Source organism: Thamnophis sirtalis, unplaced genomic scaffold, assembly GCF_051295495.1.
Source record: "Thamnophis sirtalis isolate CommonGarterSnake01/CBP01778 unplaced genomic scaffold, rThaSir2_p1.2 scaffold_3, whole genome shotgun sequence".
Lineage (NCBI taxonomy): Eukaryota > Metazoa > Chordata > Lepidosauria > Squamata > Natricidae > Thamnophis > Thamnophis sirtalis.
In genome coordinates this window covers 134852331-134879067 of record NW_028261383.1, presented here as the reverse complement: position 1 = coordinate 134879067, position 26737 = coordinate 134852331, and the positions used below count along the sequence as shown (strand labels likewise).

The following is a 26737-nucleotide window of genomic DNA, read 5'->3' as shown; positions in this document are numbered from 1 at the left end:
TGTTCAGTCCTTTGTAATATGGTAAAAAGATTTATGCTAAAGCTTTATATTGCTTAGTGAATGAAAACATTTCTATATAGTAACGTAGGAGAAAAAAAGTCTTAAGTGTAACGAGGATGAAATATATACTTTATGGGTCAGTAAATCAAATAACAGACAGCAGTAAATAATAGTTAAAAGCTGGTAACAGTGGGAATCTCCTGTACTGAACTTTGTACTAAAGACACATCAAGCAACTGGAGAAACTTCACACATGCACTCTTTGCTCCATCCTTGTCATTCATTGATAGGACCGAGTCACCAGGGTAGAGGTCTTAGATCTTATAGCACCAACCAGCATTGAGTCTCTGTATCAGAGCTTAGATGAGGTAGGTGGGACATGTCATCAGAAAGTATGACCATAATATGCTTCACCAGTTGCTCTATAATTTATTGGAGTCTGGGAAAAGACTCAAGGTTGGCCATGCAACCACTACAAAAATGCTGTGAAAGAAACTCTACTATGACATCCAGCCAAGGGAATTCAAAGCTGTAGCTGCTGGCAATCCCTGTGTTGTGAAGCTTCCACTGGCTTGATCTACCACCACCACCACACCCCAAAAAATGATACAAAACCATAAGCAGCATCACAGAATAACACCCACAGTTACGACAATGATGGACTTTCAGTGCCCCATTGTGGTAGACTCTGCATATCCAGACTGGGACTGCAGAGCAACCTCTGTGTCCACAAATGAATTGCACAACAGCATGTCTTCTTCAAATCTGAAAGATAATCATGTATACTTTGTTTCTGTACCAAGGATGGGACAAAAGCAGGGGTGGGCTGCTGGAGGTTTGCAGGGGTTCGAATCTAGCTAAGATTCTGTGCAGTTCAGAGAACCCCCAAATCCCATTCCTCCCTGGCCCCACCCACTCTACCCTTCCCAGAAGTCCCCACGCAGCCCTTTTTGGATGCAGGTACATGCAGGGCATGCACAGAGGCTCAGGAAGGGTGAAAAACGGGCCTACTAGAAGTTCGGAAAGGCCAGAAATGGGCCCATTTTTGGCCTCCAGAGGGCCTCAGGACCCTGGGGAAGCCATTTTCGCCCTCCTGGAAGCTCAGTGAAAGCCTCCAGAACCTGGGAAGGGCAAACACACACAGAGACACACACTGTGGTGGTTCAGGAGGCTGACTAGACCACACCCACCCAGCAACCCAGCAGAGAACGCCTTACTTAAATTTTTCAAGCCCATCCCTGGAGGGAAAGAAAAGGGACGGGAGTTGGGGGGGGGAGAACTTGTTCTACATGAGGCTTTAAGATGTCTTTAACATGACTCAGACACTATAGCTCTTCAAAATGCAGTTGCCCACAAATGCAGATGGATGACAGGTAAAAACTGTTCCACAAGGCTAATGCCCTATTCTGGAATCTGCACTGGCCATTCAAGGTGCGTCATCTATAAAGATTTTTACAGCTGATATCTGTGTCACCTGCAGAATCATCTTCTTTGTGTAAAGTCTAGCCATTCCTTATGTTAAGTCAAGAAGATATGCTGAAGATTGTCCTCCCCATGTAAACTTGGAATAGAACAGGTGTCTTCTTAATGGCTAGCCCTAGGGATCAGATTGCCACCCAAGGTTAGGCAGGTCCCTCTCAATTAATTTTTTGGGAACTAGTTGAGGCACTGTCAACTAAAAAGAGGTGATATATAGAGCTTCAGCCTCATGTCTAGGTTAATTGGTGGTAGTTTTGTGGGGTTTTTTTATCTTTTGGAGGCATTTGGAGGTTATATATTTTTTGTTGAAATTTGTTTTCATTGGTTGTGGAATGTGAATAACTGTAAGTTAGGAATGTGGTGGCTCAATGACTAAGATGCTGAGTTTGTTGATCAGAAAGGTCAGCAGTTCAGTGGGTTTGAATCCCTAGCACTGCGTAATGCGGTGTGCTCATGTTACTTGTCCCACTTCTGTCAACCTAGCAATTCGAAAACTCATTAAAAAATGCAAGTAGAAAAATAGGGACCACCTTTGGTGGGAAGGTGTTTTGTGCGCCTTCGGCATTTATTCATGCCAGCACATGACGACAGAGATGTCTTCGGACAGTGCTGGCTTTTCAGCTTTGAAATGGAGATGAGCACCACCCTCTAGAGTCGGGAATGACTATCACGCATGTATTGAGGAACCTTTACCTTTAACTGTAAGTTGCCTGGAATTCTCTGATTGGGGTGACATGTGAATATTATCAAGTATATAAATAGCTTTACTGACCTTACAGATGCTCTAAGGCTCTCAATGTCTCTTGAACTTTTAAAATATTTTATACAGGTAGAAAGATAAATCTATTCTGGAAAACTGAGCAACTTTGTACAGATTTATGGCATGTTCTGAACTGTTGGAAAGAACTTGGACCCAATTCTAAATAGAGTAGAATCTTTAAGAGCTGCTAGATAAATATCTGAGATCCTGAAAGTTGGAAAGGAATCTTGACCAATGATATCAAAAGTTTGGGCTAATCATTTAAACAAAAAACAATTTCCAATTGAAAAGAAAAAGTGCAAGAATCTTTTGCTAAAATGATTTTTTTTAAAAAAAACAAGTATAGATTTTTTTAAAAGTATGGTTGCTAGTTATTCTTTGGCTGTGCTATTTGTTTGTTTAATCCTCCTGATTTCTTATGCAACTCTTTCAGTTGCATTTTAATTTGTGCATGACTTTTTTAATATGGAGACTGATCTGGAAAAAATGGATAAACATAATAACATTTATTATTTATAAAGTGCTTCAAGAAATTACATGCTTTGCATAAATAAATATTAATCAATATTTTAAAAAATCATACATGGAACCAGGAACTTTTGAGAGAACTATGTATGAATTAAGGAATGTTTTGGCAGCTCTCTATGGAATGACAAAGTTATAGTTAATATAGATTTTAAAAATAATTTTGTTAGATGTGCCATATTGAGAGTTTGGAACAGACATAAAGCAAGATTGTCTGTTAAAATCCCTTTATGGCTGTCATCCCAGGAAGCCTTTTTTAAGAAAAGAAATGACAGTTATACAAACTTGATTGACCTATGCTGATTTATTGACCTTTACTAAGAGAACTTAGATTAAAAACAAGAGTTGGAAAAATAACTTATTTGCTAATAGTATGCCTATATACAATTGATAGAAAGATTTAAATTGGATAAAAATAATCAAAGCATCAATGTAGGCAACCTTATTTTGTTGTTTTCTGAGATTCCAGATCCTCAGTTATTCTTTGTTTCAATTCATCTTCTTTTTAGTTAGAGGGTTTTGTTCTTTCTGAGAGAAAGTAGAAGAGAGGGTGCCTAGTTTGAGTATGAAAAAAAAATTCAATAGCTATGCTGGCTTCCTCTACTGCTGTTTCCTTCTACATTCTGGCACCTTTTGGCAATCTTTGATTTCTTTGCCCTGAGTAGATCTTTGCAGTTCTTCCAATTTTGCTTCTCTGTATACTTTATTTTCTATTACAAATTGATGTTGAACTGGTAGCTTCTGTTCTGCTTTCTGATTCTGGGTGTTGTTCTTTCCTGAACAGGTGCATTCTTTTGTTTCTTGGACTTGATTTGTAATAATGGACCATTATGTCTTTGTTTTCCGTATTTGTATATTTGTGATGGATAAATTATTGTTATTACAATATATACTTAGAGCCTTGGAAAAAATTGATGAGGCACAGTAGAACTCTCATATAACTAGAGAACTAGCCAATCATCATGCATACTGGTAATAGGGTTGTTTATTGTAGCATATTGATTTCACTTTTAGTGAAGTTTTATCTTTTTGCTAATTGCCACAAGATAATTCAGAGCAACTAGAATGGTTAATGAGCATAAATTACAACATACCTACCAAGATGCAGGTTTAATAAAAGTCTATAATGCTAACTTAAAACATGTCTGGTTAATATAGCTGAATAAGCACATACTGTACATATATCCATTTCTTGCGCCAGCTCCACAAGACTTTTGACTTACCTGTGAACCTGGCATGAAGTATGGATCTCAGGAAAATCTGGACATAAAAGAAAAGGAAGAAGTGAAAGATCCTACAGTAAAACAATAGAACAATACAGGTAGTCCTCAATTTATTCTCACAATTTACCCCAAAATGTCTGTTGTGAGACATCTGTTAAGTGAATTTTCTCTCATTTTAAGACCTTTCTTGCCATACTTGTTAAGTGACTCACTAAATTGTTAAGTTAGTAACTTGGTTGTTAAGTGAAACTGGCTTCCCCATTGACTTTGCTTGTCAGAAGATCGCAAAAGGTGATCACATGACCCTGGAACAGTGCAATCGTCATAAATATGAGTCAGTTGCCAAGTATCTGAATTTTGATCACACGATCATGGGGAGGCTGTAACAGTCATAAGTGTGAAATATTGTCATAAGTCACTTTTTTCAGTGCCTTGTAACTTTGAACAGTCACTAAATGAACTGCTGTAAGTTGAAGACTACCTGTAGTAGCAAGATAATGTATTTTTAAAAATATGATATCGAAGAACTAATCTTCCAATGCAATTAGTAGAATATAGATATGAAAAAGGACTTTGAAGCTATTTGGGATCAAGTGAATACAGAAATGTGTGGAATTATAATAATGAAAAGCTATGCTAATGTAGTTATGCTAAAAAGGATATGAAGTATCAAAAGTAAAAAAGGCATGAATAAAGATAAAATACACATAAGAAAAAGAATTCCTGCAAAAGTGATATTGTATAATATCTAGAGAGAAAAAGATAGTTGCAAAAATCTAACAAGAAAATAAGGACCACGTACTTAAGATTCAACAGGGAGAGAAAATGCAGAAATAAAAACATTTTTTTGGAGGAAATAAAACCGCTTTTGTTAATCAGAACTTTTTTATTTTTCTTTAAAAAAAACAAAACACAAATATGTCATCATTTGTCAATCATTAAAACATTGAAGTACAATTTTTTGTGTGTGTGTACCCCTCCCTCCCTCCACCCCCCACCCCCCCTCCTCCTTCCCCCCCCCCCGACTTCCCAGAACCCGTACACGGTATAGAATTTTAACTAACACAGTCTAAAATCTATTGAGAAAAAAGAAATAAAGAAATTAATGACATTCTAGATTGACCTTAGCTTCTTCTTACTGAACTGACTTTTAACAGTTTAAATCATTTCTGATCTTAAGCATAGGCTAACTGGAATTTCTTAGTCCCGTATTTATTTTGTATATAGTCAATCCATTTTTTCCAGTCTCGTTTATATCTCTCATTTGAATGATCTTTGAGATATGCCGATATTTTAGCCATTTCAGCTAAGTTTGTTACTTTCAATGTCCATTCTTGAATTGTAGGCAAGTCTTCCTTCTTCCAATATTGCGCCACCAACAGTCTTGCTGCAGTTATCAGGTGCAGAATCAAATTGGTCTCTACCACTGTAAAGTCAGTACATATACCTAGTAAAAATAACTGAGGACTAAACTTTATCCTTCTTTTAAAAACATTTTGCATGACCCACCATATTTTTATCCAAAATGCCTTAACCTTTTGGCAGGTCCAGCATATATGATAATATGTAGCATCGAGAGAACCACACCTCCAACATTTAGGCTGTACATTCGGATACATAGAAGCCAACTTTTTAGGATCTAAATGCCATCTATAGAACATCTTGTAAAAATTTTCTCTCAGATTTTGAGCTTGTGTAAATTTCACATTTCTTACCCAAATTCTTTCCCATGTATCCAACATTATTGGTTCCTCAATATTTTGAGCCCATTTTATCATACAATCTTTAACTAATTCTGTTTCCGAATCCATCTGTATTAATACATTATATATCCTCTTTATATGCATTAAGCTTTGATCTCTTATTTGTTTAAACAGATTATCCTCAACTTGAATAAAACCAATTTTTTGATCTATTTTCCACCTAGCCTGTAATTGCCCAGCCTGCTCGGCGCCATTTTAGAAGCCTCTGAGTAAATAATTTTTCGGAGGAGAAAAAGAAAAGAAGCTAAAATGTTGATAAGCAATTAATGTCCACAGTGAACGGATCCAGCTCGTGATAAGAATAAATCAAACAAAACTTTGATCAGAGTGGGAGAGACCTACTTTGTCCTGCACAAGGCAGTTTGAAGTTCCCAGCACGGACAGCCGTTCTGCCTTGGGCTAGCCCCCCTTTCCTTGCAAGCACAAAAGCTGCAAAAATCGAAGAGCATTTGCCAGCAAAACAGTTTCTTCTTTCCTTCTTGCCTGAAGGATAAGAAAACCTGATAAGACGTCAGATGGAAGATCCTCTAAACAGGTACGTAGCCAGGAATTCGGAGGCAGCTGATTTTTTGCTGCCCCCACCAGTAGGCTCCTCCCAGGAAGTCCAATAAAACCGCTTTTGGAAGTGAGTGAAGGGGGCTAAACATGGAGCCTCTGGCAAAGTAGTTGGAATTAAAGATTAAAGTGATGAAATGGTTAGGGTTAGGGTTAGATGAGTCATAAAGATCATAGAGTCCCCAATTCAACTAGCCCTTAAGTCCTTAAAAACATGGTTGCTCCTTTCAGCATGGGGTTTGGAAGTTGAATGAGCCTATCAGTACACAGGGTTTTTTTTCTTTAGGATTGGAGTTGGGCTTATCTTCATTCACCATTACTTTTTTATTCTTCTCTAAAGGGTTGCCATAAAGAAGAGGGGGTCAACTTATTCTCCAAAGCACCTGAAGCAATGGATGGAAATTAATTACAGAGAGAACCAAATTAGAACTAAGGAGAAATTTCCTGACAGTTAGAACAATTAATCAGTGGAACAACTTGCCTCCAGGAGTTGTGAATGCTCCAACACTGGACATTGTTAAGAAGAGGTTGGACAACAATTTTTGTCTGAAATGGGATAGGGTTTCCTGGCTGCACTTGAAGACTTCCAAGGTCCCTTCCAACTCTGCTATTTTGTTATCATGTTCTGCTTGGTTTGGCTGTAACTCTATGCAGGCTGCCCATTTGTGAGAGGTCAAAACAATATACCTTGATATAACAAACATATATAACATATTTCTCAAGTGAGAGAAAGCTGAAAAGAGTTTTTTTAAAGGTCCATAAGAATATGTCAAAGTGTCAAAAAGTATAGTAGTCTAAGAAAAACAATGATGAAAAGGAAACCATAAATATGATGTGAGAATGTTGGAAAATTATAGGTTTGCAGGTTTAGATGGCGTAACCAAAGAAATCTTGGCTTCCTTGTGGATGTGGCTTATTTATAAAATGACTGTGAAACTTGTCCAATATGTATGTGAAGACTAAACCTGTGCATGATAATTGAAAGAATGCTGTTACAGTTCCCCTTTGCAGAGAGAAAATAGGGAGGGTAAGTGAATGCAAAAACTACAGGGGAATTGCTTTGTTAAGTGTGCCTGGAAAGATGCTTTGCAGAATTTTAATTGAAAAAGTACAAGAGAGGACCATGAGCAATATCTGTGAAATGCAGTGTGGCTTTATGCCAATCATCAAAGCAGGTGACTGAGAAGTGTATAACTGTGAGGTTTATTGTAACTTGTTAATTTAGAGAAGACATGATAAAACATGCAGGCTGGAATTATTGTACAAATATGAAAGTGATGGAATGTGATGACAGAGATATATGAAGGAAGTAAAGGATGCATGAAAATCAATGGGATGCTTAATAAATGGTTCCGTATTGAGCTGGGAGTAAGACAAGGATATGCTTTTTTCCCTTGGTTGTTTATTTATGGATGCATACAAAATTAATGATTGTGGTGATATTATAGATGCATTGGTTGGAGATATGAAATTCTGAATGCCAATGATGCTGTATTGTTGGCTGAGAACAATTTGTAGTGACTGTTAAACATATTATGTAATGCAACATAGATATGGATCAGAACATTAACATTAACACAGAATAGACACATGGTGTTTGACAAGAAAAGTAGGATGAATAATTGCAAGGGTTACAAAATGATGATAAACCAAAATGGGTAAATCAATTTGTGTATGATGACAACAGACAACAAAGAAATGAAAACAGGAGAAATGTAAGATGAGCAGATACTGGTGAAAAGATAGTTGAGTAGTATGCTCAGTGGTGGGTTGCAGGCAGTACACCCCGGTACGGGTGTGGTGGAGCCTGCCTGGAGCACCTGATACCATTCCGGTATGGTGCTCTGGACGGCCCACCCATCCGCCTGAGCTCCTTACCTGTCTTTTAAGGCTTCTGTGCACGTGCATGGCGTGTACAGCGCCTGTGCAATGCTCCATGGAGGTGCTAAGATGCATGCATGCACTGCACATACATGCATGCTCTCTGTGCACATCCATGTGGATGCTGCCCGGGCCCGTTCCAACTGTACTGGTTGGAATGGGATCCGGAACTCACCACTGAGTATGCTATAAGGGTATGAGTGTTTTCTGAAGACATGAAAATGGAAGGAGGAAATCCCAAAGGTGCTTTTTTAGGAGGCAACTGGACTTCCTTGTTTTTCTTTGGAGATGTTTTGCTTCTCATCCAAGAAGTTTCTTCAGATCTGACTGGATAGCAGGGAATAGAAGGATGTATATTCTTTGCAACTTTCAGAAAGAATGCTAACAACCAGATGGCTGCAAGGAATATAAATCCTTCCATTCTCCACCATCCAGTCAGAATTGAAGAAGCTTCTTGGATGAAAAGCGAAATGTCTTCAAAGAAAAACAAGAAAGTCCATCTGCTTCTTGAAAAAGCACCTTTGGGACAACCATGGCCTGGATGACTGGGAATCTCCATAGACATTTGGAAGGAGGAAACTTAAAATCATGATGGGTTGAGTTGCTGGGTTCCTTAAAAGGAAAGTTGTGACAAATTTAAGGAAGTAATGCGAATTTCTGAAGTGATGAGTAGTTATAGTAGAAGCAAGGATGGTTTGCAAGTACAGAGGTACAATGAATGGAGGCGTGGAAAATTAATTTAGATATATTTCTTTTTCTTAAGTAATGCCTTTACTTTATTTGACTTGCTATTTCTTTTCTGACAGATGGATTGCATAGATCCATGATGGCAAAACTATGACACATTTGTCATAGGTGGGGGGACAGACCCCTCTCTGTGGGCATGCTAGCCATCACCCCAGCTCATCTCCACCGGGCATGTGTGCATGCCTCCTGCCGGCCACCTGATTTTCAGGTATCTGCTGCACATGCATGGGGGGTGGGGCACATGCAGGAATTGCATTGCCTGCGTGGAGGCAGGGGAGTGGGGTGGGTGAGGCGGGGGTCCTGGGACCTGTTTTTGCTCCCAGGAGGCTACAGGGAGGCCTACTAGGCCCAAAATGGTGTGCGAGGGAGTCACACACGCATGCATAGGTTGGAAGGAGGAAAACAGAATCACATGCGCATGCTTGGGAGGGGGCGCACATGGGGGGGGTCGCACGTACATTTCATTATGGCAGTGGTGACACCCCCGTGCCCCCGTGTGCACTTTTAGTACATGACGACAGAAAGGTTAACCATCACTGGGATAGATTATAGCAGTGATGGCGAACCTTTTTTGGGTCCCATGCCAAAAGCGGGGAGAGCGCATGGGAGTCATGTGCAGGTGTAGCAAGTGTACCATACCCATAATGCTATGCACGCATGAATGAGTGATCACACACACACACACACACACACACACACACACACACACCACTTTTGGCACATTTTTTTTGCCCTCTCCAGGTTCCAGAGGTTTTCTAGGAGCCTGGGGAGGGCAAAAACAGCCCCCCCCCACCCGGATGCCCTCTGGAGGCCCCAGGAGCTTCCCTGAAGACTCAGGAGGCCAAAAAACGGACCTACGGAGAACCCGGATGTTCAGGAATGGTGGATTCCGGTTTCAAGGAAACCTCAGGAGGCTGAAAAACGGCCTCAAAAGAAGGCCAAAGTCAGCTGGCCAGCGCCTTGCGTGCCATAATAAATGGCTCCACATGCCACCTGTGGCATGCGTGCCATAGGTTTGCTATCACGGGATTATAGCAAATAGACAGACAGACAGATGAACATTTCACATGAAAGATTCCAAATACAATTCCTGGCATTTTCAACTACTATATCAAGGACAAACCTCTGTCAGAAAAGCTGGAGATGGGTCTGTTCTGGCTAGTATTCAATTGTACAGACCAAGATGGTATCAGGCAGTTTTCTTAGGTTTCCAGCAGCAGCTGATAAACAAAAGAAACTTAACCAAAGCTTGGGATAGTCTAACCAGGTTTGAAAACTGAACTGGCTGTGTCAGGTGATTTCTGAGCCTTTGGAACAGGGCAGGGGAAGAATGGCAGAGACAGCAAATCACCCATCCAGTTCATACTATGGGAGCAGACAAAATAATAAACAAGGTAAATCAGATTTGGGGCCTGCTGACCCAGGCTGTCTCTCCAACGAGCGTCTGTGATATACCAAGCATTTAAAATTGCATTTCAGCTAAGCTAGATGAACGAGTTCCTGTTCCAGCTCTGCCTCTCCCCCTGGATGCCGCCAGTGAAAAATGTCCCATCATAATCTGGTTGAAGGCATTTTTCATAGAAACACTTGAGGAAATTGCTTGCTGCCAGGAAGGTGTTTATTTAATGAACGTGTTGCTAAACAGATAAAGATGATTTTCTGCCCCTGATGGACTATAGCCTTGCAGTAAATTATACGGAGGCAGAGCTACTGCTGCCACTTACTAAGTCTTTAAGGCTTATGATGGGGCTGAGAAAGGGAGCGAGGCTCTCTGTCAAATCCTGGTTTAGCAAAGTCTGCAGATGTGCTTTGGAAGCTGGAACTTAAACCCTGTTTGCAGGCTGGGCTTAGCCAAATTTAAGAATAATGGGCTGCACCCAGATTCACTATGGATTAGGAAAATGGGTTGTGCAAGTAGATCCAGGTAAGGAAGGTGGTGGCTCAGTGGCTAAGATGCTGAGCTTGTCGAACCGAAAGGTCGAATCCCTAGCGCCACGTAACGCAGTGAGATCCTGTTACTTGTCCCAGCTTCTGTCAACCTAGCAGTTCGGAAGCATGTAAAAAGTGCAAGTAGAAAAAATAGGAACCACCTCTGGTGGGAAGGTAACAGTGTTCCGTGTGCCTTTGGCGTTTAGTCATGCTGCCCACATGATCACGGAGACAGTGATTAGAAGTTTGGGCATCCAGATTTATAAGTTGATTGGCCTCCAAAGGTTAGGTAGTGAATGGACATGTGAAACTTGTTTGGAAAGAAGCAGAGTTGGCTCAGAAAATATCTAACATCCAAGGAAGGAGTACAGGTAGTCCTCAATTGACCACAATTGAGCCCAAAATTTACATTGCTAAGTGAGAAATTTTGTTAAATGAGCTTTCTCCCATTTCATGACTTTTCTTGCCACATTTGTTCAGTGAATCACTGCAGTTCTTAAATTAGTAACATGGCTGTGAAGTGAATCTGGCTTCCTCGTTGAATTTGCTTGTCGGAAGGTTGCACAAGGGGAATCACACGTCTCCCGGACACTGCATCTGTCACAAATATGAATTGGTTGCCAAGTATCTGAATGTTGATCACACGACCATGGAGATTCCACAATGGTTGTAAGTGTGAAAAACAGGCCTAAGTCACTTTTTTCAGTGCCATTGTAACTTCAAATGGTCACTTAGCTGATCAGGAAGGGAAGGAAGTGGCCCTTCAGAATCTATCACCCCACAGTGGTGAAATATTTGAGAGATATCCTGTTTGGGAAATGTCCTGAGAAATTATCTTCCCAAACTGAGGATTAGATTTTATCAACTCTTCCTACATCCCTGATAATCTGCTTTTCTCCTTGAGGTGCTGTTCCACTCAAGGCTAGAGATCACAATTTCTCCTGCTGCAGTCAGGGTAGCAAAGAATGGGTCTCTTTCTCTTCTCTACTGCCTTCTAAGCTTGGATCCCTCATTACCCTCCATGATGGCCATGCTTGTTTATACCCTCACAATTGTTGGAGAGCACTGCAGCTGCCCCAATGTGCCCCAGTAAGGCCAGGGATCGCCATGATGGTAGGCAGTGGAGTTCATCGGCAGAGCTGTACAAATGCCTTGGACAAGGTCAACATCTGAGACAAGGTTCCCCATATTTCAATGTTTCAAACAATTGAAGTCCAAAGTTATTTAAGGCATAATGAGCTCCCTCACCTCTCAGTCTGTCACCTTTGTGAGTTTATTCAACTGATTGACATAATTACTAGAATCTCTTGTCTGTACCGCCAAAATACGTGTTTTTCTAGGGTAACCCTAACCCTGTACCGCCAAAATACGTGTTTTTCTAGGGTAACCCTAACCCTGGCAGCTTTCCATGAAGCATTTTATTGCTGGAATATTTGTGTAGTAAAATTCTATGGAATTCTGAAAGTACAAGGACATGTTTCCATAAAACAAGAAAATATAACAGTGCTAGTTGTGATGGAGAAGATGTCTGCTACTTAGTTGGAAATGGCTATTGTGGAGCATCTGTCTCTTTCTGTCTGCATAAGGGCAACTATAGCCCAGATCTTGGTAGAAAGGCAGCCATTATTTGGAGAAAATGCTGCTCTGCCTGATGCTTCTCTTGAGGGGGAAATGCATATATTTAGATCTTGCTGATTGTGTACATGACTCTTCATGAAAGTAAATCCACCTGCTCTTCGCAGTGCAAGGTTATCACACAATTTGAGCCATTGTTCTCATGATATAGGAGAAGTTTTCCTGTTTTACTTGCTGGGTACAAAACATACCCCAAATGGGATGGACTTCATAAATCACATCGGCAAATTCAGGATTTTCTCATTTTCCCAGATATCTTGAAGTAAAGCAAGGCTGTTCTTTATTTTTAAAATAAAATAACATATTTAAATGATGTAATATTTAAAAGATATTGTAATATCTTTTAAATAATAAATAAAAGATAAATAATACAACAAGGTGTGTGTGTGTGTGTGTGTGTGTGTGTGTGTGTGTGTGTGTGTGTGTGTGTAAACCACTCATGCCGAATCATGAAATCTCCAGAACTGTAATGCCTACAAACTTAAAATGTGGCATGTATGTTCCTCTTGGCTTCTAGATGCTCGCTTAGAAAGGATTTTTCTAAATGACCATCAGATCATTAGTATTTCTTATATTATTATTAACATGCTCTGATGCTAGGGGGTTAGACGTTCTATTCCCCTTCCCAGCCTGAAAACTTGGACGTGGGCATGGCCAGCCAGTGACTCATCTGGCCTGCTGGTTGGGAGTTTGGAGAGGAGCCAGAGGGAGAGAAGGTAATAAGAAAGGAGAGGTTTCTGTGGGGCAAGCCTGAGGGAGAGAAGGTGATGGGATAGGGGAGGATTCTGTGGGGCAAGGCTGAGGGAGAGAAGGGGATAGGATGGGAGAAGTTTCTATGGGTCAAGGATGAGGGAGAGAAGGAGATAGGAGAGGATCAATGGGGCCAGCCTGAGGGAGAGAAAGGGAGAGGAGAGGCTTCTGTGGGGCAAGCCTGAGGGAGAGAAGGGGATAGGAAAGAGGAGGTTTCTGTGGGGTAAGGCTGAGGGAGAGAAGGGGGGTGGAGAGGCTGATGGTAACTACTCATTAATTTTCAAGCTGTAAGTGTCGATTTATTAAGCCTGATCACATAGTTTTATAGCGGAGTATGGATATTCAGCTAGTATTGTATATGTTTGAATACAGATTTGAATGCACACACCTATTCAAACAGTACTTATTAATATATAGAATGCAATAGAATGCCTTCTGTGTATGTCAAAAGCTTTCATTATTTCTATTTATTTTAAAGATTTAAAGATATATAATCCCCTGGTAGGGGATTAAATTTTAACTGCCAGTAGGGGATTAAGTTTTAACTGCCAGTAGGGGATGAAAACTGATTGAATGGGGGCTTGGGTTCTGATTTCCTGTAGACTAAGCTGTAGACTAAGCTTTAGTCCTGTAGACTAAACAACCAACTCCCCTTCCTGGACGTCTTAGTCTACAGGAAATCTAACGGCTCCCTAGGACACACCATCTACCAGAAGAAAACACACACCAACCGCTATCTGCACGCACTCTCACACCACCACCCAGCCCAGATCAATTCCCTAGCCAAGACACTCATCTCCAGAACAAAACGCCTAGCTGATGAACAACACCTAAAAACCGAACTACACACTCTCACCAACGTACTGACATCCAATGGATTCCAAAGAAATAAGATCACCAACCTAATCCAAAAAGAAACCCCCACTAAAGTCCAGGACAGAGAACAAGAAAATGGAAAAGCCCTCCTCCCATACATAAAAGGCACCACAGACAAAATCAGCAAAATCCTCCGCAAACACAACATCAAGACAGCATTCTGCACAGACCGGAAAATATCCACCATCCTAAGAAACCCCAAAGACAAAATTGAATTAGAAAATCAAGGAGTATATGAAATCCCATGCACCTCTTGCCCCGCCACATACATCGGACAGACCAACAGAAGAATAAGTGCACGCATTGAAGAACACAAAAATGCAATCAAAAAAGAAGAACCAACTTCTTCCCTGGTCCAACACCTCAAAGCCACAGGACATAAAATTGACTTCAATAAGACCAGAACCATCGCCAAGGCCGAACACTTAAACAACCGTATAATCAGGGAAGCAATCGAAATAGAAAAACACCCACATAGCATGAACAGGCGAGACGACACCTCCCGCCTGCCAGCCCTTTGGAAACCCGCCCTCATTAACAAACGAATCCCAAACATGAAGAATGAGACCAGGCCCACACTCACAATAGCCACACAGAATACTACCAAAAAACATCCACAAAGAAAACAACCAAAAACACAAACTGATGAGGAGGCACGACCCAGAACCAAAAGCCAGACTGCTAAAGCACAATCAGCCTCTTCAAAACCCCTCCCACCCTCACAGGAAACACAACCCCCCAAACAATCAGAACAGAACACCCCTCCACCAAATAAGGACACACTTCCACCTAATCAAGACACACCCAAGCCCCCATTCAATCAGTTTTCATCCCCTACTGGCAGTTAAAACTTAATCCCCTACTGGCAGTTAAAATTTAATCCCCTACCAGCAGTTATAAGGAACAAACAGCCAGCCAAGATCCCACACTACTCCTGGAAACACCAAACCTGAAGTAGTCAGCAGCAGCCTGAAGATGACGAATGTGACTTCGTCGAAACGTCGCCAAGACATCTCCAATTCTACGCGGGAGAAAACCCGAACAACTAGAGACCTATATATATGCGGGGGATCTGATTATTGCCAAATATGCAGTGTGGACAATGAACTCAATATTTACTGTTTACTACTTCAACAAAAACCAAAGCCCCATTCAGACATCCATTATCCAGAACGCTCTAATCATGAAACTCAAGATACATTCCCCCAGTTGATGTTGCTTAATGATGTCATCTGTTGCAAGCACTCATGTGAGGACGGTGAACATCTACACAGGGAAGCATTGTACATACAGCTTCCATGCAAGCCAAGACTTTAGCATTAGGTAGATCTGAGCCCATGAGGAGCCTATCTTAGCTTCACGGCTGCAGAAATTCTTGCTGAATGTCCGGAATACCTGCAGCAGTGACATCAGAGAGATATGTGTGTGTGTGTGTGCATGTGGTTATTATCCAGAATTCTCATACGCTGAGCACTGTAGATGATAAGTGCCTGAAAGGAGCTATAGAGTTAGTTACTCAAGTGTTACTTGAATTAAGAAGTCTATTGTTGAAAATACCTTTCTCTTTATATTACTGATATTAACTCATCAGTATAGCCCCCGGTCTCCTGCCTGCTTTGCTGTAACTTCTTCTTTCTCTGCACCATAAAATGTTAAAAGAAATAACAGAAAGACACTATCGACTAACCATAGCGGACAGTGCTTAAAGGCAAAAGAAACTACCACTTATGAAGCTTATGTTGGATAAGAGCCAATGTAATCAAGGCCTTACGAGTCAGCTCTCACTGATGCTTTTGCTTGGGAAGTACAGCCTAGATACCATTTGGAAAATGAAGTAACCTGTAGAGCAGAAGTATATGCAAATAAATCTAGAGAAGACTGGCAGTGCAATGTTTTTTTTTTCTCTTGATGGTATTGTGCAGCTAAATTGTCCCCCTTTTCCTGAATATAGTGTTAGATGATGTAAAGGTAAAGGTTTCCCTTGCACATATGTGCCAGTCATTCCTGACTCTAGGGGGTGGTGCTCATCTCCGTTTTAAAGCTGAAGAATCAGCGCTGTCTGAATTCATCTCCATGGTCATGTGGCCAGCATGACTAAACACCAAAGGTGCAGAGAACGCTGTTCCCTATTTTTCTACTTGAATTTTTTACATGCTTTCAAACTGTTAGGTTGGTAGAAGCTGGGATAAGTAACAGGAGCTCACTCCATTACACGGCCCTAGGGATTTGAACCGCTGAACTGTCGGCCTTTCTGATCAACAAGCTCAACGTCTTAGCCACTGAGCCACCATGTCCCTGTCAGATGATGTGGCACAAGTCAAAACCTCTGTAGACCCAACTGTATCAAAAAAATGGATGCCTGCTTCCATTTATGTGCAACTAGATAAGAACACAAATAGAAGTATTTACAAAAAGATGTTCAAAATGCATCAATCCACCAAACTTGTGTCACCAGATGGTTGGACCAAAATCCAACATTATCTGACCCACATTCTGTGACTTTTCATCATCTTGGTTGGGAATGATATATGCCAATGTAACAGAAAAGAGAATTTTAAAAGGAAGTTAAATATTTCTGGCTGCAGAATATAAGAACCAAAGAGCTGAATAGGAACATAAGAAGATACCAGATCTGAGCACCGAGCACATTTTAGCTCATATTGTTTATGCTATCAATTTCCAAGAGGCATCGTTCCCAACCCTATTTGGAGATGTCAAGGAATTGAATTGGGACCTTCTGAATGTAAATCATACAATGTATTGCTGGGTTATGAATGGCGAATCTGTGCATGAAGAGTAGCTTTTGGACATAGTCCACGAAAGAGTGAACCACGTTCAAAAAACAGCATGAATTTCAGACCTTGCCTGCTTAACTTCCTCAAATAATATTGGAAAATGTGCAGAGCTGAATCTGTAAATCAGCGAGGGCATACATTACACTCTACAGTTAATGCACATGCTCTATGCTTAAGGATGCATATTAATAGTGTAATATATGAAATGCCTGTAATCAATTTGTATTTTTTTGGCAGCACCAGGCAGTTATCCATATTGAATAGGCAGTCTGCAAAACCTCTTTTCAATGCTGCCTCTATCCCAGGTTTTATTTATACATATTCACCAGTCAACTCACATTTGTGCCATCATCAACCTAGATGCAATTAATCTGGAGTGAACCCCATTAAGGCCTGTGGAGTTGCTGCCAAATGAGTGAATGGAGGATCCTAGCATATTGCCCCTGTGCTGAAAGCTCATTTACCAGCACTCACAATACTCTTCATAATGACCGAATGGGGATAAGTCTTCTTTTTTATCATAGAATCATCCCTCTGTTGTATAGAAAGATACATGAGAAGCTTGGCTCCTGAAAGCAGAAAGGAGGCATGATGAGGATGGCCATATTGCTACAGAAGAGCCAAAGCCTGTTGTGTAATGGATTTATCATACGTGATTCTCCATTTAGCTGTACCTTTCACAAATAATGTTTAAGCTCCCTGTGGCTCCTGAAGATGACATGGAAAGGGGCATGGATAGGTGATTTTTCTGAGCAGCAATACAGAAGTGTTTTGCCATTGTAGCAGGGGTGAAATCTAGCAGGTTCTGACAGGTTCTGGAGAACCGGTAGCGAAAATTTTGAGTAGTTAGGAGAACCAGCAAATGCCACCTCTGACTGGCCGCAGAGTGGGGTGGGAATGGAGATTTTGCAGTATCCTCCCCCTGCCACTGTCCACCAAGCCACACCATGCCCACCAAGCCACGCCCACAGAACCGGTAGTAAAAAATTGAATTTCACCATTGCATTGTATCTTCTAGATACTATATATCATCTGTCTGATAGAGGAGAATATTTGTAGAAATATAGGCACTTGGGTAATCGTTTCATTACCCAAAATAGATAACATCATCACTAGCACTGAAACTTGGTTGTTTTCTGCCAGAAAACAACCAAGGAAACACAGAGCAATTGTGTAGCAAGGACCCCTCCAATCATCTGTCTATTTGAAGAATTATTTTATTTGTGGAGTGCAAGGCTAATTTCTACAAGGCTGGGAGGTTGTATCAGGTCAACCTGAGATGTTCCCTGCAAATCCTTTCCTTGAGTATGAATCAGTCCAAAGGAAGAGGTAGGCAGGGGAAATCTTCCCTCCCACAACAGGCACAGCATTGTCAAATCCTCATTTCCCTCTCTTTTCTTTCTCTATCATCTAAGCCACTTGACTCATGAACCTGAATGCAAATCTTACATTAAAAATACATAATAAAGGATCCTTAATTAAAATATCTTAATGAGAGTGGCCTAGCGGTATTGATGTAGCCACATTAGGGAATTGGAGGTCACTGCATCTTCACATTTAGACCCTTGATTTCATGTTGCTGCTGCTAGTGTACATTTTTGTATGCTTTACTTTTCACAGCTTTTTGCCTTTGCTTCCCCCTCTCATTCTGGCTAGATAATTAAAAAAAACAACAAACAGGAAAGAAGGAAAGTACAGGGGAACAAAAGTGGAAAAGGGGGAATGAAAAGTGATTATATTTTGGATAGAAAAAGACTGTATTAGCCAAAGATGTGCATGCTTTGTGCAGCTGAGCACAAATTAGTCCTCAGTATGTTCTGGAGGAACTTTATATTGATGTAGACAGATCTCAATCTGGATTCCTTTTCTTAGGGCAAGGCTGGCCAACTATTGCCGTCAGAAGTTTCCTTTAAGGGTCAACATGCATTCTCCCTGGAAATCAGATGACCAGTTGATTGGTTGGCTATCGGGGAAATGCTATGATGTAGAGACGCTCCATAATAAGACAACTGCTTGCTTGTCAAGAAAGGCAAAGAGAAGATTACTGATTTCCTTCTTTGAACAGTAGCAAAGCTCAGTGATTTGAAGTGAGTCACTGGGACAAAGGAGGAAGTGATCTGGCTCAAGATCTCAGGTTATCTGTTGTCAACTGCCATGAATAACAGAGGGGTTTATCCAAAAAAAAGGGAAGGGGTTCGAGGAGAAACAGCATAACAATAGAGTTTCCACCCAGCACCATTGTTCAGGAAATAAATAGTCTGTGTGTGAGTGTCTAGAGGGGAGGGGATGTGACTATAAATATGTAGGCATGCTTAGATCTTCAACCTCTGGGTTGTGTTCAGGCAACCAATGCAGACCACAGGGCTGAAAGTTTTGCCCATCTCTGCTTTAGAGCTGCAACATTCTCTTTTTTACAAATCTTTTATAAAAGTTAGGGAAAAGCAACAAGACCCAAACTTGGGTCACTGTTGAACATTTCATCTTTCTTTCAAGTGGAAATAATCACATGAGATGCACTTGATGTTGGGATTCTTCTGGAATAGGCTTGAGGGGAAAGGGTTGTCCAGAAACCTATTCTATTTTGAACTGCCTTGGTTTTCTCACCACTTGTATCCTTTTTCTTCTCACAAAGGAACCATGAAGGAGAAAAAGACAGAAGAGTGAAGCAAAACCTTATTCAGTCCTTTGGAATGATCTGCCCCTATCTGAGATATCAACTCGTTCGGATTCAGAATAGTAATAAAAACATGGCTTTTTCCTCAAGTTTTATTTATTTATTTCTTTTATGCTGCCTGGAATCACAATGTTGAGTTGGGTACACATATAAATCAATCTTTCTTTCTTTCCTTTCTTCCTTCCTTCCTTTCTTTCCTTTCTTTCCTTTCTTTCCTTTCTTTCTTTTCCTTCTTCCTCCTTTCTTCTTCTTTCTGCCTTCAAATCAGTTTTTGACTCCTGGAGACTTTGTTGATTACACTCTGCAGTTTTCTGGGCAAGATTTTCAGAAGTAGTTTGTCATTGCCTTCTTCCTAACAGATAGAGAGCGATTTGCCCAAGATCACCCAGCAGGCTTTGTACCTAAGGCAAAATTAGAACTCATAGAATCATAAAGCTGGAAGGGACCTTGGAGGTCTTCTAGTCCAATCCCCTTCCCAAGGGAGGAGTCCTTAGACCATTCCAGACAAAGGTTGTCCAATCCTCTCTTGAAACCATCCAGCAATGCAGCACTCACAACTCCAGGAGGCAAGTGTTCCATTGAGTAATCATTTTCACTGTCAGGAAATTCCTCCTTAGTTCCAGGTTGAATCTCCCTCTGATGAGCTTCCACCCATTGCTGCTTGTCTTGCCCTTAGGAGCTATGGAGAATAAATCAATGTCCTTTTGCCTGTGACAGCTCTTTGGGTATTGGAAGACTGCTGTATTCACCGTCTCTTGGTTTCTAGCCTGGTGCTTTAACCACTAAACCAAATTGGTTGCCTTCTTTAAATTCTTTAAATAAATGAAAAGATTTTCTTCCTGCATTTTCATCTGCAGCTGGAAATTTTATGTGAACATTGGGTTTGTCTAGTTTAATGAAAAGAAGGATTAGAGGGTGATATGATAGCAGTGTTCCACAAAGAAGAGGGAGTCAATCTATTCTCCAAAGCACCTGAGGGCAGGACAAGAAGCAATGGGTGGAAACTAATCAAGGAGAGAAGCAACTTAGAACTAAGGAGACATTTCCTGACAGTTAGAACAATTAATCAGTGGAACAACTTGCCTCCAGAAGCTGTGAATGTTCTATCCCTGGAAGTTTTTAAGAAGAGATTGGACAACCATTTGTCTGAAGTGGTGTAGGGTTTCCTGCCTGAGCAGGGAGTTGGAGGACTAGAAGACCTCCAAGGTCCCTTCCAACTCTATTATTCTATTCTATTATTATTCCTATTCCTATTTCTATCTCATCTTTCTAAAAGAAGGAATCCTGCACACTCCCAGTCACAGGGGGAAAACTCCTTGAAAACAGAACAAACTGATATGAACTGAGAGGTGGGGGGGGGGGAATCCACCCAATTCAATTCAATACCTGTGCAACTGAAATGCCCATATCCTTCCGCAGATTAAACAAAGCTAGGCTTAAACATCTCTGCCTGTATGTGGGATTCATTGGGGACAGAGGCTGGCCTGGTTTAATGGCTCATCCTTCCATATAGTCTGCAGTAAAATTAGACTTGAAATACCAAAATGAGAGAGATTGTTATTAGCTGGCAGAAACGTTCATCCACAATTTCCTATTCAGTATGGGACTATCTGGGGAGGAGTAGCAACTGTAAATGAAGAAAGAGAGCGGAGGAGCATTGTGACAGGCTGTTCACCCTTAGGCAACTCAATATAGTTTCCCCATCTGTGAAATGGGGTTACTAGGATTTATCTACTTTCTTGGGGGCGGGGGGAATCTCAAAGGATTAATTTGTGCCAGTGTTATGATTACAATAAGTACACGGTGCCTGCTGCATAGATAACATGATTAGCAACTATTCTGCACAGTCACAGCTCGCTTCCGGGGATATTGTATCACATTCTGTGCAGCTGGGAAGAAATGACCCAGAGTAACAGGCAATTGAAAGCAGATTTATTGCCTTGGCTTTAGGTTATAAATCCTTGGCACGGAGTCTGCAACACTCACAGTGTAACGCAAGGGGGTGGCTGGTGGTTAGGCAGAAAGGGCCTTTCGAGTATCAACGCACTGTCCAGGCTGAGAAAGGAAGAACAAGGCATTGGAGATTTATCACTTTTTAAAGGTCGGCAGGTAGCACTGAAGCAGTCCTGATGTAGTCCTTTTTATAGGAGAGCCCGTAGAACGATGTGTCAGGCCTGCAGCCATTTTTTCTTTTGGATCTTTGGCCTTCTACAATTTCTATTATTCTGCTATGCATTTTTTATTGTGGGAAAATGGGAGTGGGGATTGTAGGAGTGAGATGCGATGTAGCCATAACAAAATTCTTTCTAGAAAGCCAAGGTCATCCTTTGTCTCTGCAGCTCTGCACCTGACCAGAATTGTATGGGTGGAAGCTGCCAGCATGGCAGTGGAAAATTGGACCATGTGATGGACTTGTGGGTGTGGGGGCAAGATCTTGAACTTTCAACTGGGTAACGAAAACCAGGAAGCTTTCAGATTTGGGTTTTCCCAAGTGTGCCAACATGGGTCTTTTAATAATTTGGAACTTTGAGCAATGCTTTGCCTTGGACTTTGATTTACTTTTGGATGCTATTTGGAACCCTAACATGATGTCAGTGAACTCCTACTTGAAGCCCATTAAACTGGGTATTGTTTCTGTAAGAGTAATTTGTTGTAATCCAGTGTCATGGAGAATTAACACCTTTCTATGAACAGCCCATTTCTATCTTCTCATTCCTGAATCTGTGTTTGGATGGGTATCTGGGTTTTTCATTACCCAAACCAGAGGTGGGATTCTGTCGGTTCACCACAAGATCAGGCAAAGTGGTAGTGGCAGCAGTGGGAGGCTCTGCCCACCTGCCCAGATGCTTCTGCGCATGCACAGAAGTGCTGCGCATGCGTGAACTGGTAGTAAAATAAATTGAAACCCACCACTGACCCAAACATATCCAGAGTTCCATTTCACATTCCCCAGGGTTCCTATTTCTTTTAGTTTTTTAGACGTTTTATTTTTAGTTTTATTTTTTACAAATATATCAAATCAATGTGTGAACAGTGTGGTACCTGGGTGTCATACATTCTAATACAAGTAAAGCTGATAAAGTTAATCATAATTATTACATTCAATCAACTTATATTTTTCTAATAATAATATACATTTATATTAGATTACAGTGTATCGTTAGTTAATTATTTCATGTTTTATCTTGTTATTACTTTTATTTTATTATATAAAATGTATACACAGATATTCCCCCTTCTTTTATTTCTGTCACTTATTCTAGCTTTAATCCTGTCACCCTTTAGTAAAAAGCTTTTTCTTTCTATTATGTCTAATTTCTAATCATGTCACCCACCTACGAAAAGAAAAGAGAGAGGGGGGGGGAGGAAAAACAAATCAGAACAACAAATCATTTTTGCCCACTTCAGTACTTTAATTGCTATTTAGAGGAAGAGAGAGAAAAGCAAATCAGAACAACAACAAAAACATTATCTAACCATCATCTCTTGCCCGCTTCAATACTTTAATTGCTATGCTGTACGTATTTCTTTGTAATATTCATATGTCGACTGCTTGATAAAAGATTGTTGCTGAATGTACAGGGGATGGACTGGAAGACCTTGTTCTGTTATTCAGTAGCAATAACACACTTATATACCACTTCATAGTGCTCTCTAAGCAATTTACAGAGTCAGCATATTGCCCCCAACAATCTGGGTCCTTATTTTACTGACTTCAGAAGGATGGAAGACTGAGTCAACCTTGAGCCGGTCAGGATCAAACTCCTGGCAGTGGGCAGAGTTAGCTTGCAATATTGCAGTCTAAACCCTACGTCACCACGGCTCTTTTCAATCCCATTCCTAAAACCTAAAGGGGAAAAGTCCAACTCCCAAATGTATTACAATATCCAGGCAGTCCTTGACTCACAACCATTCATTTAGTGATCATTCAAAGTTACAACAGCACTGAAAAAAGTGACTATGGGCTATTGCACTTAGGTTATTGCACTTAGCATCCCCAAGGTCACATGTTCAACAGTCAGGCGCTTGGCATCCGGCATGACAATTGCAGCATTCCAGGGTCATGTGATCACCATTTATAACCTTCATGGCTGACAAGCAGAGGGAAGACAGATCCACTTAAATTGGGTACAATTGACTTAGCAACTGCCTTGCTTAGCAATGAAAATTTCGGTCCCAGTTGTGGTCATAAATTGAAGATTACCTGTATATAAAAGTTTTCAAGTTCAGCCTGTGCTTTCTTTGCCTAAAAATGTGCAGGACTGATAGGCTGCCTATTGAACAAACTGTAAATTCCTATCCTGACTCAGCTGCTCTTCTTTTATTGTATACAATGTCAAATATATGACTACTTGCCTATTGGACTTAAGTTATTAGTTTCTGCTTGATGCAATGATCTGCTGACTATCAGAGAACAAGTCTGTTCTCTTGAAGCTACGGTGGCTAGGCTCAAGACGCAGAATGTTAGGAACAGGTAATTCTCAACTTACGACCATTGAACCTGCAATTATGGTCATAAGTCATGCTAATCATTAAGCGGTTCACATGAGCATTCCTGAGTTTGCAACCTTTTTTGCAGTGGTCATTAAGTGAACATGGCATGTAAAGCTGACACAGTGGCTATAAGTCATGCCACAGTCATTAAACAAACTCATCTTTCATTATGTGTATGTTTTGTGCTGGAAGTAAGCCCTAGTTTCCTGCAAAAACATTGTAAATCACAATCATGTGACTACAGGATGCTACAAATGACTGTAAATGCAGGTTAGTTGCCCAGTGCCCAAAATGCCATTATGTTAATGTGGAGGGAGGAGGATAGCTGGTTGTTCGAACTAAGAATCCAGCTTGTAAATACCTATTTTGGGGGTTCGTTGTAACTCTGAAGGTCCTTAAGCAACCAGTCATAAGTCAAGGATTATCTGTAGATGAATCTTCAGAGATCAGATAGCTTCATCCTCCTTCCTAGATGACAGCACCTTTTCTACTAGAGAAAGTAAGGCTCTAAAAGGACTTTTCTCCAGGAGGAACCGAATCCTTGGAGGATAGACCTTTGTCTTCTGATAACAAGGAGAGTCCTGAGGGCGGGCAGGTTTTTTATAATGTAATTCAAGCATTAGAACTACATGCAGATGGGTTTGTGATGGATGGGTAGCTTTCATGGTAGCTTCCCTACTGGGTGCAAATGTTGCAGGCATCATGTGCCATTTAGATAAACTGTTGGGTAATGCCAGGGAAGAAGCTAAGTACCAATGCTATTGGACAATGAAATTGGCCAATCCTGGAAGCCAAATGTAGACAGTCAGATGAGAATAACACTCAGGACCACCAAGGAAGACAGCTAGACAGGCAGAGCTCAGAGGTTTTAATGAGTGGAAGAGATTTGGTAGGAACAAAGGAATTTGGAGTGGCGGGACACCAAACCTGTACCTGAACCAAGTAGAATCAGATTGCTGGTGGGTAACATCAAAGGAAAAAAATGTGAAACAAGTTTTCCATGGAGCCCTGTCACAAATGGACAAGCAGGCTGCATTTGGTTGGGACAGGGGTGATGTTGAAGTAAAAGCTATAAGAGCTAGGTTCAGTGGTGAAATTCACATTTTTTTTACTACCTGTTCTGTGGGCGTGACTTGGTGGGCATGGTGTGACTTGGTGGGCATGGCTTGGTGGGCGTGACAGGGGAAGGCTACTGAAAAATCCCCATTCCCACCCCACTTTGGGGCCAGCCAGAGGTGGTATTTGCCGGTTCTCTGAACAACTCAAAATTTCCGCTATCAGTTCTCCAGAACCTGCTGAATTTCACCCTGGCTAGGTTTAATGGGCTGATACAACAGTTAGGAGAGGTTGTGAAAAAAGTTTCATACCAACAGTATTTGAGAAAAAAAAAGAATGGTATATAGGTTCTGCAATGCAAGTGGGAAAATCACTGAGCCAAATTTGGAGATGGTTTTGACTAAGAACATAGATGTTGCAGCTAAACCAGGAACTTGGTAGGACAGAGTTATCACTCGGATATGGTGATTCCTGCACACAAACTGTATAGACAGTACAAAGAAGGGCATACCAAGCAATTGCCCTTCATATCCAGCTGGCTGATGTAACTTCTAACCTATTAGAAAACAGTGGCAAACACAACATAATTTATTGATTTCTCCACAAAATCTTGATAGCAATAGCATTTCAATTTATATACTGCTCCACAGTGCTTAACAGCCCTCTCTAAGCAGTTTATATACTCAGCCTATTGCCTCCAAAAATCTGGGGCCTCATTTTACCCACCTCAGAAGGACGGAAGACTAAGTCAACCTTGAGCCTGGTGAGATTTGATCTGCCAAATTGCAGGCAGCTGGCAGTCAGCAGAAGTAGCCTGCAGTACTGCACTCTAACCACTGTGCCACCATGGCTCAATATCTGACCTCAGGTGTCAATTTGATGTAGGCATATGATCAAAATGTAGAATTATCTTGAAATGATGACCCAAATCAGGGAAATAAGAAAAGGAAAAATTGTAATAATAGGAACTTCACCTATGTAGCTTCATAGATAGGGCATATTCATGTTCAGGCCACTGAAAGAAACCACATTTCTAAGTATGCTACATGACTATGCTTTGGAACAGTTAATCTTTGACCTGAGGAAGTGGGGAGGCAGCCCTAGACGATAATGATTTGGTGCAAGGTATAGGTGTATTGTTATCAGTAGGAAACAATGAATATAATGCCATTATATTTAGTTTACATGCAAATTGGAGAATGTCAGCAGGGTCCAGTAACACAGTCACACTAGATTGCAAATAGGGGAATTTCTAAAAAAAAATAATTCAGAGGACTGGTGAAAATTGGGACTTAATCTTACAGCACATACACAGTTTAACAGTTCAACTGGGAAACTGTGAGCATCCTAGATCAAACCAAATATAAAAATGCTAAATAATTCCTGGAAGCTTGACATTCAGACAAATCAGCTGCCAATAGACACATAGAGATAAACCACATTTATACACCATTCAAAGTAGACAATTTAAAAAGCTAAGAAGGGAACAAAAAGACCAAAAACACATCCTCTTCTGCAGCCAAACCCAGATAAGCAGGGATCAACATCAAACAAACAATCAAGGAACTACCAAGGGAAAAATCCCTACTGCCAAC

The 26737-nt window shown here is 40.9% G+C and overlaps 1 long non-coding RNA gene across 1 annotated transcript in view; it reads right to left on the bottom strand.

Moving 5' to 3' along the window:
• Window positions 1–2741: 2741 nt before the first annotated feature.
• LOC148048194 (uncharacterized) overlaps window positions 2742–26737 on the bottom strand; it is a 28861-nt gene continuing 4865 nt past the window's right edge. Inside the window, exons 2-3 of the long non-coding RNA XR_015695813.1 lie at window positions 3988–4024; window positions 2742–3292 (exon numbers count right to left, since the gene is read on the bottom strand). This is a non-coding gene — a long non-coding RNA (uncharacterized LOC148048194). The remainder of the gene's footprint in view (window positions 3293–3987; window positions 4025–26737) is intronic.